At 39.5% G+C, this 14,671-nt stretch overlaps 1 protein-coding gene across 16 annotated transcripts in view; it reads left to right on the forward strand.

Moving 5' to 3' along the window:
- FBXO34 (F-box protein 34) overlaps nucleotides 1-14,671 on the forward strand; it is a 90,666-nt gene that overhangs the window by 23,479 nt on the left and 52,516 nt on the right. The gene's annotated exons all lie outside the window — the stretch shown is intronic.

The following is a 14,671-nucleotide window of genomic DNA, read 5'->3' on the forward strand; positions in this document are numbered from 1 at the left end:
CTATTTAATTTCATTAAAGAAGGACCTGCCAGAGTTTTTTGGTTTTGTTAGTTTCCTTTGTTTATTTTGTTTTTTTAATAATGTAAAATCTCAAAGGTAACCAGGAATGTGAAGAGGGTCAATGATCTAGGGTCTAGAAATGTTCAAGTGGTCATCTTTCCCGTGCTTCAGGGTGAAAAGTTAGGGTTCAGAGTAGTATAAGAGAGAATAGCCCAGATGTTGGAGCCAGACAGTTTGGGTTCAAGTCTGGTTCTGCCACTTAGTTATAGGAAGCTACTTAAGTTACTTAACCTTTCAGTGCCCCACTTTTCTCATTTGTAAATTTTGGACAGTAATGGTACCTACCTATTAGGTTGTTAAGAGGACTTAGTTAAAAATGCATATTAAATACTGGCATTTAGTAAAATCTCAGAAAGTGTTAATTTCTTTTTCTCCCTTCCAGTAATAACAATTATGGTGGTGATTGCCCACAGCAGAAATTTTGGTGGGATTAGGTAATTTTAGATTGTGTTTTTCTCTTTAGAACCTCAAAGTGGTATCATTGGTATCATTACTTGAAGTGCTGAGATGTATATGGGCAAATGTTTTCATAAAAGTCTTTCAAAGGTCCTCAACTTCCCTCCAAAAAAGGATCTCACTCAAGATAACTTGATAAAAGTAGTTTTGGAGCACAGCCAGAAAGCTAGCAATGAAAAAATAACATTTTCACGCCCAGAAACTCTATGTACAATCAGAATCATATGTGCTCAGGGTGTTAGGAAGCTTTGTTTCCATACAAAACACTCACTGACAATCCTACTTCTTGAACTTGAGAAACATTGGAAGTTTCTTTATAAATGGATATCTAGGGCAAGACTGGCAGGAGGAAATAATTCTTGAAAAAAAAATTTTTTTTTTTCTTTGCTTCGAGTGTTGCCCCAATTATGGTGGAACGCTGTGAGATTTTCCTTACCATATTCTCTGCTATTTGTAAAATTCAGGTGAGTTGAAGGAGTAAAACTTTTTTTTTTTTTTTTTGCTTTGGGTCTTCGTTGCTGTGTGTGGTCTTTCTCTAGCTGCGGAGAGCTACTCTTTGTTGTGGTACGCAGGCTTCTCATCACGATGGCTTCTCTTGTTTCGGAACACCGGCTCTAGGCATGCAGTTTTCAGTAGTTGTGGCACGTGGGCTCAGTTGTGGGCTCACATGGGCTCTAGAGCTCAGGCTCAGTAGTTGTGGCGCATGGGCTTAGTTGCTCTGCAGCATGTGGGATCTTCCCGGCCCACGGGTTCCCGAACCCGTGTCCATTGCATTGGCAGGCAGATTCTTAACCACTGTGCCACCAGGGAAGTCCCAGTAAAACTCTTGTGTAGTGGTTCTTGCCCTCCTCCCCCCAAACTTGACCCTTATCTGAACTAAGATGTTTTAGTTTGGGTTATTTATCTTGTTTTTTTCCTTCTCTCATATAGTGGAGGAAGTTCTTAGAATCTATTATTGTTACTGTTATTATTATTATAATCATATTATTTACGTTTTAAAACAGAAACACACACAAAGGTAGAGTCACTGAGCCCCTATATATGTACCAGTTAGTTTCAATATTTTGCCATACTTGTTTATTCTTGTCCCAATTAAATTTTTTAAAGCAAATTCTAGATATCATGTCATTTTAGCCCTAAATACATCAATATGTGTCTTTAAAAAAATGCATTTTCCCCCATAACCACAATACCATTATCCTACCTAACAAAATTAACAGATTGATCTGACACCTAGCTTCTGAATTTTACTCTCCATCTTAGTATCATAAGATTCCTTTATGTCATCTAAAACCCAGATATGTTCAAGTTATATGTGGTATCATTTTTAAGTGACTTGGTGTTCATTTACATAAAAATATTTGCATCTTGCAAGTATTTGACTTTCTAACTTGTTATGGAAAATTTTATCACATAAAAGTAGATGAAATGCATTAGTAAAGCCCCGTGTACCTATCACCCAGCTTTGACAGTAATCAATTCATGCCTAATTTTGTTTCATTTATTCCCCCTCTTCTTCCTCCTGGATTATTTTCAAGCATATCCCAGGTATCATTTCATTTGGAGTCTAGTGCATCTTTAAAAGATAAGGACTCTTTAAAAAAAAAAAATCTATCTATCTTTCTCACCCCCCTTAAATTCCTTAATATCATCAGATATCCAGTGTTCAAATATCTGGTTGTCTCAGATATCATAGTTTGAATCAGTATCCATATAAAGTCCCTAATTTACAGTTGGTTGGTAATGACTTTTAAGTCCCTTTTAATCTAGAGGTTCCCCTTGCTGCCTCTCTCATTTTCATTTTCTCTCTCCCTTGAAATCTATTTATTAAAGAAAACAGGTTTTATGTCCTTTAGAGTTTCTCAGAGTGTGGATTTTAATGACTCTGTCCCTGGGGCTTAGCTTAATTAACATGTTCTTATGTCCTCTGTATCTGCTGTAAATTGGTGATTGAATCTGGAGGCATACTTCCTTATAGAATATATAATACATGCAAATGATAAAGGTTTAAAATGGTACAAAAGGGTATATTATTGAAAAGTCAGTCATTTTCTCACAGTGTACCTTTAGGTGTCTTCCCCAGAAGCAATTATTGTGTGTAGAGTGAATGATATGTTTTTATTAAGCTGTTATATCACCAGTAAGCATACTAAATATCCTAGTAATTCTGAAGATATAAAGATTACTAATTTGTACATTTTAGAATTTGATTTTTTTATTTTTAATTTTTATTTTGTTGTTGTTGCTTGTTTTATTTGGCTGCATTGGGTCTTAGTTGCGACATGTGGGATCTTCGTTGCGGCATGCGGGATCTTTGGTTGTGGTGCGTGGGCTCCAGAGCGCGTGGGCTCAGTAGTTGCGGTGCACGGGCTTAGTTGCCGTGCAACATGTGGGATCTTAGTTCCCCGACCAGGGGTCGAGCCCGCGTCCCCTGCATTGGAAGGTGGATTCTTAACCACTGGACCACCCAGGGAAGTCCCTAAAATTTTTTTATATTTTAGTGAAGTGTAGTTGATTTACAATGTTGTGTTAGTTTCTGGCGTACAGCAAAGTGATTCAGTTATACATATATATTCTTTTTTATATTCTTTTCCATTATAGGTTATTACAAGATATTGAACATAGTTTCCTGTACTATACAGTAGGACCTTGTTGTTTCTCTATTTTATATATAGTGGTTTGTATCTGCTAATCCCAAACTCCTAATTTATCCCTCTCCCCTTTCCCCTTTGGTAACCATAAATTTGTTTTCTATGTCTGTGAGTCTGTTTCTGTTTTATAAATAAGTTTATTTGTATCATATTTTAGAGCCCACATATAAGTGATATCATATGATATTTGTCTTTCTCTGTCTGACTTACTTCACTTAGTATAATAATCTCTGGGTCTGTCCACATTGCTGCAGATGGCATTATTTCATTCTTTTTTATGTCTCAGTAGTATTCCATTATGTGTGTGTGGGGTGTGTGTGCGTGTACCACATCTTCTTTCTCCATCTGTTGATGGACATTTAGGTTGCTTCCATGTCTTGGCTATTGTTAATAGCGCTGCTGTGAACATTGAGGTGCATGTATGTTTTTGAATTATAATTTTCTCTGGATATATGCCCAGGAGTAGGATTGCTGAATCATATGGTAACTCTAGTTTTTTAAGGAACCTCCATACTGTTCTCCATTGTGGCTGCACCAATTTACATTCCCACCAACTGTGTAGGAGGGTTGCCTTTTCTCCACACCCTCTCCAGCATAAGTTTATTTGTATCATATTTTAGAGCCCACATATAAGTGATATCATATGATATTTGTCTTTCTCTGTCTGACTTACTTCACTTAGTATAATAATCTCTGGGTCTGTCCACATTGCTGCAGATGGCATTATTTCATTCTTTTTTATGTCTCAGTAGTATTCCATTATGTGTGTGTGGGGTGTGTGTGCGTGTACCACATCTTCTTTCTCCATCTGTTGATGGACATTTAGGTTGCTTCCATGTCTTGGCTATTGTTAATAGCGCTGCTGTGAACATTGAGGTGCATGTATGTTTTTGAATTATAATTTTCTCTGGATATATGCCCAGGAGTAGGATTGCTGAATCATATGGTAACTCTAGTTTTTTAAGGAACCTCCATACTGTTCTCCATTGTGGCTGCACCAATTTACATTCCCACCAACTGTGTAGGAGGGTTGCCTTTTCTCCACACCCTCTCCAGCATTTATTGTTTGTGGAGTTTTTAATGATGGCTATTCTGACTGGTGTGAGGTGATGCCTTGATTTGCATTTCTCTAATAATTAGTGATGCTGAGCATATTTTCATGTGCCTGTTGGCCATCTGTAAGTCTTCTTCAGAGAAATGTCTTTTTTTTTAAAGAATCCATGATAAACTTTATTTTTTTATTTTTATTTTTTTTTCCAAGCCCTAAACTTTATTTTTTATAATTTGTTTATTTATTTTTGGCTGTATTGGGTCTTTGTTGCTGTGTGTGGGCTTTCTCTAGTTGAAGCGAGTGGGGGCTCCTCTTCGTTGCGCTGTGTGTGCTCCTTGTTGCAGTGGCTTCTCTTGCTGTGGAGCACGGGCTCTAGGCGTGTGGGCTTCAGTAGTGTGGCTTGCAGGCTCAGTAGTTGTGGTTCACGGGCTCTAGAGCACAGGCTTAGCTGTGGTGCGTTGGCTTAGTTGCTCTGCGGCATGTGGGATCTTCCTGGACCAGGGCTCAAACCCGTGTCCCCTGCATTGGCAGGCAGATTCTTAATCACTGCACCACCAGGGACTTCCCAGAAATGTAATTTTTTGATTGGGTTGTTTGTTTTTTTGTTATCGAGTTGTATGAGCTGTTTGTATATTTTGGAAATTAGGCCCTTGTCAGTCGCATCACTTGCAAATATTTTCTCCCAATCTGTAGGTTGTCTTTTTGTTTTGTTTATGGATTCCTTTGATGTGCAAAAGCTTGTAAGTTTGATTAGGTCCCATTTGTTTATTTTTGCTTTTATTTCTATTGCATTGGGAGGGTGAGCTAAGAAAATATTGCTATGATTTGTGTCAGAGAATGTTTTGCCTGTGGTCTCTTCTAGGAGTTTTATGGTGTCCTATCTTATATTTAAGTCTTTAAGCCATTGTGAGTTTGTGTATGGTGTGAGGAATTGTTCTAATTTCATTGATTTACATGCAGCTGTCTAGCTTTACCAACACAACTTGCTGAAGAGACTGTCTTTTCTCCACTGTATAGTCTTGCCTCCTTTGTCAAAAATAATTGATCATAGGTGTGTGGATTTATTTCTGGACTCTGTTCTGTTCCATTGATCCATATGTCTGTTTTCATGCCAATACCACACTGTTTTGATTACTGTAGCTTTGTGGTATTGTCTGAAGTCTGGGAGGTTTATGCCTTCAGCTTTGTTCTTTTTCTTCAGGATTGCTTTAGCAATTCTGGGTCTTTTGTAGTTCCATATAAATTTTAGGATTATTTGTTCTAGTTATTTGAAAAATGTCATGGGTAATTTGATAGGGATCACATTAAATCTGTAGATTGCTTTGGGTAGTATGGCCATTAGAATTTAATTGAAATAGTGTGTAAGTATATGATGCTGTTTAAGATGTGGCATTTATTTTTTTTTTTGGCGAAGCAGAATTTTTAAGGTGAGGTGGTAGCTAATTAGAAATTGTTTAAGCTAAGTTCCTTGGCACTGCAGTGGACTACTCTTCACACAGTGAACAACGTGAAAAGTAACCCCGTTAAGGGAAACATTAAAAAGAATCTTTATTAACATTATTCAGTATCTGTTAGAGTTAGTTTTATTTTCTTAAATATGAAGATAGTGGAGTTCTGTGGTTTTTCATGTAAAATGAGGGCAATATTTATATGAATGGGCTTTGGTGGGTCTTGAGTGAGAAAGCTCCTAGCACAGTACCAAGTGTGGAAGAGATACTTGAATGTTAGCTTCCTTTTCTATAAGCATGGCCATAATTAACCATGACACTCTTCTGCTTAAGTAGAATATTTTGGGTATGAGATGGGTGGCCAGGGAAACCATACCCAGTTTAAAGGGTTAGGTTGGGTCAAGAACAGGTCTGCTAGAGTGAGCCAGGGTGTACAGTCTGAGTCACTTGGTCAGGACAGGTTGTGGAACTGCTGATTAGAACAGGTGAGTTATGCCACATGTACCCATAGTCCACTACTATTTCTTGTGGTCTCTCCCCCCCACCTCAGCCCCCTCCCCAGTGGTTTTGCTGTCTGACAGACAGTACAGTTCAGAAGATAAGCATTAGATCAGTTTTAGGCGTTACAGGAAGAACAGTGATTGGATTACTGGGAAGACAAGCAGCAGGGGGTACCATGGGAAGCCAGGGACCAAGCAAGCTGACTGGCCAGAAGATGTAGATGTACCTCTAGCTGCACAAGAGCAAGCTGGTTACAAAGTTATATGCAGAAAGTCTAATGAGAACGAAAGTAGGGGAACACTTTCTGGCTCCTTAAATGATAGTTTCTTTCATGAGACCAACCTAAAAACAATTTACTGGTAAGAGTGTTCCAACTAAGCTTCTAGGTTTGAATTGTGGGACATCAGCTGGAGATGACTTTTGGATTTTATTTCTGTTTACCAGCTAGATCAGACATTTGGACCTGGGATAATGACCATCTGTTAATTTGCCTCTGCTTGATCATGTAGGAAATTTGTATGATGTTAGGCTAGTTAATAGGATAGAAATGTAAATGCCTTTGCTCACATCAAGTGATTCTGTAGTATTTTGTTTGGGAGAAAGTATAGAGATAGCGGAGTGTTCTCTAGGAAACTCCCTTTAGTTGTTATTTTTCTCATAGCTAGACATGGGTCTGAATACTCTGTGACTACAGTAGGCTTTATAATTAGAAAGTAGTGCTGGGACTTCCCTGGTGGCGCAGTGGTTAAGAATCCGCCTGCCAGTGCAGGGGACACCGGTTTGAGCCCTGATCCAGGAAGATCCCACATGCCGCAGAGCAACTAAGCCCGTGTGCCACAACTACTGAGCCTGTGCTCTAGAGCCCGTGCTCCATAACAAGAGAAGCCACTGCAATGAGAAGCCCATGCACGGCAACGAAGACCCAACGCAGCCAAAAATAAATAGGTAAATAAATATTTTAAAAAAGAGAGTAGGGCTGAGTGGTTACTTACTAGATATGGGAAACAAACTGTATGGTGTTTCCTGGGTTTAGAGAAGAATTGATTAAAGGATAAGAAATTGTTTTCCCTTCTTTGGCAAGGTTCTTTCTAAATCCAATCTAATAGTCTTTGGGCAAATATGTCCAAGTATAAGGGACTTGCCTGTGATTTGAACTAAATCTGTTTCCTTTTTCTGGTGAATAATGAAATAGTAAAGGGGCTAATAGTTGTCAGCTTGTGAAGGGATTCTGAGGCAAGTAAATCTTGCCACCACTGTTTGCTCCTAATGTTCCTTAATTTAAGCAGGTAGTTTTATGTTCCTGTTCTAGAACAACTCTGAAAACAAATATATTGGATCAGAGTGGAGTGTAAGAAATAGTCAAGGACATTGTGCATTCATTGACTGGAGTAGAAGGCACCCACATGGCCTACATTATTCTCATACAATAGAACAACCTAGTTAAAACAGATAGATAAAAAATATTTTAATACGTATTAATTTCTAGAGTTCTTTAAGACCCTCCCCCTCTTTTAAGCACAGGCTGTTCATTCTTTTTGATAAAATTTATGTGTTATCATCATTACAGGAATTGCTCCAGCTGTTGAAAAATAATTATACTAGAGTGAGCACTTGTTTTGGTTTGCTTTGAACAAAGTAGACAACACCTATCTGCATGATTATAGTATCGACTGGGTATTGTGCTGAGCGATCTAATCCTCACCACAACTCTGAAATATCAGAAGTAGTGACTTCCCAAGGCCATAGAACTAAGAAATGGTTATTCTTAGAGTAGAATCCAGGCTTTACTAGAAGTGAGGTGATATTTTGCTTAAAAATTTGTGTGTGTGGGGTGTTATTTAAGTAATTTACTGTATCTAAGGCTATGATATCATAATTTACTAACTTTTACCAGGTTTTACAAATTCGAATTTGATAGCTGGGACAACACCCCCCGGTGCCCCCCAACATGGAGATAAACTAGGATTGGAGTCTCTAGTTCCGTAGGCGTTAGCCTGTGGGGAGCTGTTGGGAAGGGAAGAACTTGAATCCCCTTTCTATTTCTGTAGTTGTAAAGTTTCTGGAACTTTTGGTGCCATGGGAACATGTTTTGTTTTTTCCTTATCCCCTTAATTTCCTTCTCCCTCATCTTTCCACTCTCACTCCCCAATAAAAATAAACATATTTGTGAAAGAGGGCTAAGGGTATTGTGAATCCAGCAGGTTCAGACAATTGTTGTAAATGTGAAGGGCAGGAAGCCATGTTTGCTAGGACCAAGTTACTGCCTGAGAAGAAGTATGTCCTTAGAGAAGAGAAAGCCTGGATACAAGGGTAGTAAAGAGGGAGACAATTTCAGTTCCTTTTGAAGACTGTCATTCATGTGGATCCTATAGGGCTAATGTAAAGAGGATTTGTCTCACTAGACTGATGGAAGGCCCTCGTTGTTCTGTGTCCAAGTGGATCAGAGGTATTTTCTTTCTGAACTATAGTGAGTGGTCTGTTGAGCACAGGAGCTGAGTGTGGAGTCTTAAGTAATAGTCAAGCACATTGTGCATTCATTGCCTGGAGTAGAAGGTACCCACAGTGGCCTGGGTTGTTCTGATAAAATAGAATAGACAGAAGAGAACAACAAAAATGAAACAATTCTCAGTTCCTTAAATTTTAGCAGTTTGTTTTGAGATCCATTTATAATAGTAAATAAATTTATAAGTGAGTTGAATCAACAAGTTTTTGCTTGGTTGCTGTTGCAACTCTAATGGTTCCTTTCCCTACTGGGAATCCAGGTGGACATTTTTAGAGAGGGAGAGGAATTCCTCAGGTCCACACAGGGCGTAGCAGAGTGGAACTGGAAGCTCACTTCCAGATGCTTCCTCAGACAAAACTTGTTCCCTTTGGGAGGCTGCTGGGTGTTGCCCACTATTCGGAACAACTAACAGTCCTGAGAACCCATAGCAACACGTAGTAGGTGCTGAGTCGACAGACTTTGTTAATTGAATAAATGATTCTATTGGGACACAAAAGCAAGCCTTGAGGCTGGGAGGGGATCCTCAGTCTTGTCTTCAAACAGGAGGTCTTGCTCCTTTTTGGTGTGGGTGGGTGAAATGGGGCTTGGGAAGGGAAGAGGTGCATCATGAATTCTTTTGTAAACAGAGGACAAGGGGGTGTTGGGAAGAGGATGTGAGCAGGCACATCCCAGAAATTGAGCACAGGGGACTCAGTGGCTGGACGCTCACCTCTGCTCTCTCCGTATCACACTGTCTTCCACCCAGGATACAGGGCGAACAGCTCACCCAGATGGACTCTTGAGAAAAGTTCTTGATTATGTCACCTGGCATAAGTGTTCACCTGGCATTGGTGATCTGCTGAAAAACATTTGAGATGTATCTCATATACCCCCATGAACTTGGGACTATGAATGTACCAGGGTCTAATACTACGATGGTATTAAATAAATAAACTTCCTCATTTTGCATTTAGGTTTTTCAAACTTTAAGTTGGAAAAGCATGCTGTTAGTCCTTTGGCAAAGCTCTCTGAAGTTGAACAATCTTTGCTCATGGAATGACTTCCCTACCACTGGAGAGGTTCAGGCTGTGTGATCTCTTAGGGGATGGGTTATAAAAATATATTGGTACACCTGAAACTTACATAATAATTGTACATCAACTATACCTCAATTAAAAACAACACTAAAGCTGTATGAAAGGCTGTGTTTTAAAAAGGCACCACAAATGATCACATCCTAATATTAAAGCTGACTGCAAAAAGTAAATTAAAAGAAATAATAAAAGGGACTAATTTTTTCCCCACTGATTGAACCCAACAGTTCTTTTTTTTTTTTTTAATAAATCATTTATTTATTTATTTATTTATGGCTGTGTTGGGTCTTCGTTGCTGTGCGCGGGCTTTCTTTAGTTGCGGTGAGCGGGGAGCTCTTTGTTGCGGTGCGAGGGCTTCTCATTGTCGTGGCTTCTCTTCTTGTTGTGGAGCACGGGCTCTAGGAGCACAGGCTTCAGTAGTTGTGGCACGTGGGCTCAGTAGTTGTGGCTTGCGGGCTCTAGAGCTCAGGCTCAGTAGTTGTGGTGCACGTGCTTGGTTGCTCCGCGGCATGTAGGATCTTCCCGGGCCAGGGCTCGAACCTGTGTCCCTTGCATTGGCAGGCAGATTCTTAACCACTGCACCACCAGGGAAGCCCCCAACAGTTCTTAAGAATGAGGCTGACATTAAAATCTCAGAGAGGGGAAAAAAATATATATATATATATAATATTGAAAATAGGTAACCTTTAGATTATATACACATTTTGTTCATTTATAAAATGTAAAAATTAAAGATTTTCCCAAATCTAGAAAAATAAAACTGGGAAAAAGCCTTTAAATTTCTTCTTTTCTCATTCCTCACCCACGTTAGGTTTTCATAATTCTAATCAATACCTGTGTTTCCCTCCTATTTGGAATTATGGTTACTTCGTCCATAGAGTTTTTTTTTTTATTTTTTATTTTTCATTTATTTATTTTTGGCTGTGTTGGGTCTTAGTTTCTATGCGAGGGCTTTCTCTAGTTGCGGTGAGTGGGGGCCACTCTTCATCGCAGTGAGCGGGCCTCTCACTGTCGTGGCCTTTCTTGTTGCGCAGCCCAAGCTCCAGACACGCAGGCTCAGTAGCCGTGGCTCACGGGCCTAGTTGCTCCGCGGCATGTGGGACCTTCCCAGACCAGGGCTCGAACCCGTGTCCCCTGCATTGGCAGGCAGATTCTCAACCACTGCGCCACCAGGGAAGCCCTAGTACATAGAGTTTTTATTTAAAAAGGGGGTTCAGGGCTTCCCTGGTGGCGCAGTGGTTGAGAGTCCACCTGCCGATGAAGCGGCATGGGTTCGTGCCCCAGTCCGGGAAGATCCCACATGCCGCGGAGCGGCTGGGCCCATGAGCCATGGCCGCTGAGCCTGCGCGTCCGGAGCCTGTGCTCCGCAACGGGAGAGACCACAACAGTGAGAGGCCCCGTCCCGCAAAAAAAAAAAAAAGGGGTTCAAAGCTCCTTTGCTTCCACCATCCAAATGTAAATAAAGCTTATTTCCATTGATTCCATTTCAGTTAACAACGTTAAGTCCCTCTCCACTTACCAGGCAGTGAATTTTTTTTGAAAAGGATGTTTTTTTATTGTGTTTATATACTCTGGTGGTATTTGCATACACATTGTATTTTTAAAATAAATAGCTTAATTCTAATTCATTTGTAACACAGATGTACTACTGATTTGTTCAGCTAAAGCAAACAGCAGTCAAAGAAAAACAACCCTTACCCTTTATGCCAGTCGAAAGTTTTTTTTTGTTTGTTTTTTTTTTTTTTTTTTTGTGGTATGCGGGCCTCCCTCTGCTGCGGTCTCTCCCGTTGCGGAGCGCAGGCTCAGCGGCCATGGCTCACGGGCCCAGCCGCTCCGCGGCACGTGGGATCCTCCCAGACCGGGGCGCGAACCCAGTTCCCCTGCATCGGCAGGCGGACGCGCAACCACTGCGCCACCAGGGAAGCCCTCTTTGGGTTTTTTTGTTTGTTTGTTTTTTTGTTTTTTTTTTTTTTTTTTGCCAGTCGAAAGTTTTGGTAGCTTTTATTCTTTGGTTTTCTGTCATATTCCAGGCTATTTGTGAGCTCTCCTGTTATTGCTAAAGTTATAAGAAACTGACTATCTTGGGTGAAAGTGGCAGAATTTTGCAGCCTTAAATGAACTTACTGACTTACCATTTGCCCATTCCTGCACATCTTTTCAAGAAAAAGTAGATTTGCTAACATCATTGGACAAGGGGCACAAACAAAACATTATACTTTGGAAGATAGCAGCTGTGTTAAATCTTCGTCATTCTCTTTTGAAAATACTCAAAATACAAAGTAACACCAAAGAGGAGCTTTGATATCACTGTGGAGTTGAATGTCTCATTTGCAAACACTTTTAAGTAACCTTGTATTGTATATAATGGGCTTCTCCTATTAGCTTGTTTGAATATATTGGTGTCTCTTTTTTTGCCCGTTTATGGGGAAAATAAGTGTCTGTGTGAATGGCTCTATGAACAATAGACTTCTCTCACTGTTTTGTGTTGTCTCTTATCCATGGGCCAAATTTTAACTAGAAATCTATGATTCAAGTGATATAATTAACAACTTTTACTCTTCCCTTTATAAATCAACTATAAGGATCTATATACCAAAGGATATTTGAAAAAAGTAGGAATATGAATTTGAACCTAAGTTTTTAAAGTTTACATTAGAGGGGCTTATAAACAAATTTTTTCATTTGTTTGTTTTTTTGTTAATGAAACAGCTTAAACAAATGTTGATTCTGATCAGAAACTTAAGAAGAGACTTCAGAAGAGCTGAAATTTAAAGTGTTTACAAAGATAGCTCCCTTTTCCTGAGTGCTCACAAGTATTTTTTGCTAGGCACTTTACATGCATGTGTGTTAAGAACATAGAACAGGATTATTGTTGTCATATTATTACTAGACCCATGAGTGAGGTTTTTTTTTTTAAGCTCTTTGGGAAGTTCTAATATGCTGCTAAGGTGAGAACGATTGCTCTAGGAAGATTCACAGATTTCTGGCTTGGGCCTCTGGGTGGACAGTTGTGCTTTTTGAAGAGATAATATGGAAAGAAAGAGGCTTAGTTTGTAAATATGTGGTTGGGTTGGCAGTTGGAAATAGGATCTGAAGCCCAGAGGCAAAGTCAGTTCTAAAGATGAGGTATGGGAGAATTATTGGCAGCTAGATGGTACTCAAAGTTAGGGGATTAGGTGAAACTGCCTTGGGAGAGCTTGCATGTAGAAGAGAAGACCCAGAATTCTGGGGAACCTTGAGATGTTTTGAGTGGGCAGAAGGAGAGGAACCAGAGAACAAGTGTTCAAAAAAGAAGTAGCAACAAGGGAGTGAGTGATATTTCTGAAGCCAAGGGAGAAGATAGGGTCAAGTTATAGGGGACAGACGGGTAGCACATGGTACGTGCTCCATACATTTTTGTTGCAAGTAGAATTGAATTAGTTTTAAGGAGTCATAAGTTTCCACTGGATTATCAGTTAGGAGGCTGCTGGTGACCTTGGTAAAAATAATTTAATTGGAGTAGTATTTCTCCTACCTTACTGTGGCCTCTTCTTGGTCTCTTTTGTAAGTTTCCTATCCTAACTATCAGAGTTTTGTAGGGCTTTGCTGTAGGTCATTGATTCTCCAAGTGTGGTTCCCCAGACTTGCAACATCAACATCAACTTGTTAGAAATGAAAATTCTCAGGTCCCACCCAGACCTACTGAGTCAGAAACTCTGGGGATGGGATCCAGCCATCTGTGTTTTAACAAGCCCTCCAGGTGATTGTGATGCTTATGAAATTTGAAAACCAATGTTTTAAGACCTTTTCTCTGTCTGTGCTTTCTCCTTAGGTATTTAATCTATTATCATGGCTTGAGTTACCATGCTGTATGCCCAAACTTCCAAATTTATCTCCTTGGTCCAGTTCTTCTGAGGACCAGGTCCACAGATCCAGCTGCATGTTAATTCATTTTGACTTTGATATCTCATAGTCATAGGGACTATCGTCCACGCAGATGTTCACACTAGAAACCTAAGCTTGATCTACTTTCTTACACAAATACTAACAAGTTCTAACCACATTCTACTTTATTGGTTTATACACATAAATGAAATAGTGATAATATTAATAATATAATGAATAAATGCCTCCTAAGTTGTGTGAAACACGTCTTTCAAGTCTTAATTCTCAGAGCTGCTAATAAGTGATCAACCTGTCTTGCTGAGTGTGATTCCAGAGTTTAAAGGTTAAAAGTGTTATAAAACTTGATCTCTAAACCCAAGTTGAGTACTTCACCTAGTGCTCAACCAAAGAAACTTGTGTATAAATGTATAATATATCTGCTTACTGTACAGGATTGAATATATAAAACTAGGTCAGTTGTAATTAATTGATAGGCAATTTCCAGGAAAGGGTGGGTTTTGAAGAGTTAGAGTGTGGGGGGCTTTGGGGCCAGAATGCTTTGGTTCAAGTCATGATAGCACCACTTGCTGTGACCTTGGGCAAGTAACTTTCCACCACTATGCCTCAGTTTCCTTATCTGTAAAATGAGGATGGTAACTGTCCATACCTCAAAGAGTTGTTAGGATTAAATATAATAATTAAGGGTTTGGAGTAAGAAGTGCCTGGCACATAGGTAAAGGTTCAGTAAATGCAAGCTACATTATTACTATCTCTTCCACTTATTCACTGTACTCCAGCCATTCTTAAATTCTCTTAGCTACTAGTAGCCATTCAGACGTGCCATGCACTTTTATGTGTTAAAACGCTTATGCATCCAGGTCTTCACTAAACTCTCCTGATTCTCCAGATTAGGTTAGGATTCCTTTTATATGTTTCCTTAATACCCTGTTCTTTAAAAGTAACAGCTTTATTGAAACATGATTCACATACCACACAATTAACCCATATAGAGTGTACAGTTCAGTGCTATTCACAGAGTTGTGTAATCATCACCAAAATCAATT

Source organism: Physeter macrocephalus, chromosome 11 (assembly GCF_002837175.3).
Source record: "Physeter macrocephalus isolate SW-GA chromosome 11, ASM283717v5, whole genome shotgun sequence".
Taxonomy (NCBI): Eukaryota; Metazoa; Chordata; class Mammalia; order Artiodactyla; family Physeteridae; genus Physeter; species Physeter macrocephalus.